A 2,098-nucleotide genomic window follows, 5' to 3' on the forward strand; every position below is an offset into this window, starting at 1 on the left:
CAAGGACCTGCTTGTGTTTTTTGGCTTCATACGGCTGTGTTCTCAGATGCCGTATTTCCTCAAAATGCTTACGGAGATGACTCCTTAAGCCCCTAGGCGGTGCTGGCTCGTCAATCAGATGTCTGTTGGGATGCCCAGGTTTCTGGGTATTCAACAGGAACTGTTTGGTCAGCATCTCGTTTCTTTCCCTAATGGGGAGTATTCTCGCCTCATTATGTAGATGGTGTTCTGGGGACATAAGAAGACAGCCCGTGGCAATTCTGAGAGCAGTATTTTGGCAGGCCTGTAGCTTCTTCCAGTGGGTAATTTTTAGGCTTGGCGACCATATGGGTGACGCGTAGCACGTAATCGGCTGGCTAATTGCTTTGTATGTAGTCATGAGCGTTTCTTTATCTTTTCCCCAGGTACTGCCAGCAAGGGATTTGAGGATTTTGTTACGGCTCTGAATTCTCGGAACAATTGCGGCTGCGTGCTCACCAAAATGTAGATCCTGATCAAACGTCACACCCAAGATTTTGGGGTGTAGGACAGTCGGTAGCGTAGAGCCATCGACGTGGATGTTCAAAATGGTCGACATTTGGGACGTCCATGTTGTAAATAAGGTCGCGGAAGATTTAGTCGGTGATAATGCCAGGTTTCGCGAGGCAAAAAAACTGGAGAGATCAGGGAGGTAGCCGTTTATTTTATTGCATAGCTCATCGATCTGTGGGCCTGGGCCTGTGGCCATTACTGTGCAGTCATCGGCGTAGGAAACGATTGTGACTCCTTCCGGTGGTGAAGGTAGCTTAGATATGTAGAAATTAAACAAAAGTGGGGATAGGACACCACCCTGTGGCACCCCTTGTTTAATTCTCCTTGGCTTTGATGTTTCGTTTCTAAATAGCACCGATGCCTGCCGACCACCCAGATAATTGGCGGTCCACCTTTTAAGACATGGGGGAAGGGTAGACCCTTCCAGGTCTTGCAGTAACGAGCCATGGTTCACCGTATCAAAAGCTTTTGATAGGTCTAGCGCTACGAGTACTGTTCTATGGTGGGGGTTTTGTATTAAACCGCAATTTATCTGGGTGCTAATGGCATTTAGCGCGGAGGTAGTGCTATGGAGTTTTCTGAAGCCATGCTGATGGGAGGCTAGTTGCCAATTTGCTTGGAAATAAGGGAGCAAAACGGCTTCGAGCGTCTTTGCTACTGGCGATAGGAGAGATATCGGACGATACGACTCTCCTATGTTAGCTGGTTTACCAGGCTTTAGTAGCGGGACCACCTTGGCCATTCTCCATTTCTCGGGTATGACAAAGGTGGAAAGAGACAGGTTGAAGACCTGCGCTAAATATTTGAAACCCTCTTTCCCTAGGCTTTTAAGCATCGGCATGGCTATGCCGTCTGGGCCCACTGCTTTGGATGGTTTAGCGCGACCAATGGCGTCCTCAACCTCTTTAGCGGTGATGGTGATTGGCGACGCGCTGAATTTGTGTTTATGTGCGTGTCTGTTGGCCCTCCGTCTAACTTTGTCGACCGTAGAATGCATTATATATTGTCGGCAGAAAGCGCTCGCGCATTTTTTCGCATCCGACAGCACTTTGTCGCCAAAGGCGATGGAAACTTTGTCTTTGTGCTTAGTCGGATTCGATAGGGACTTTACGGTGGACCAAAGTTTACCCACACCGGTAAAGAGGTTACAACCTCTTAGGTGCTCCTCCCATTTCGCCCGCTTGTGTTCATCCACAAGCAATTTGATGCGTTGGTTTATATCCCTTATTTGGGGGTCGCCTGGATCAAGCTGCCTTATAAGGTCACGTTCTCTCGCTAAGTTTGCGGCCTCCGCCGGGAAGTGGAGCCGGATTTCGGGAATTCTCCCGGCGGGAATGAAACGTGCCGAGGCGGATTCAATGACCTTGCGGAAGGCACGCTCCCCTTGGCGGGCATCAGTCGGGATAGGGAGGGCAGCAAAGAGGTTGTCTGTAAAGGATTTATATTCTTCCCACTTTCCTTTTTTAAAGTTTATGAAAGTGCGTTTTTCGGGGACGATGAAGTCGGCGGTACGCTCGAGCGAAACAAGTATAGGCAGGTGGTCGGATGCCAATGATACCATCGGCTG

The sequence above is a fragment of the Eurosta solidaginis genome, chromosome 3 (assembly GCF_040869045.1).
Source record: "Eurosta solidaginis isolate ZX-2024a chromosome 3, ASM4086904v1, whole genome shotgun sequence".
Taxonomy (NCBI): Eukaryota; Metazoa; Arthropoda; class Insecta; order Diptera; family Tephritidae; genus Eurosta; species Eurosta solidaginis.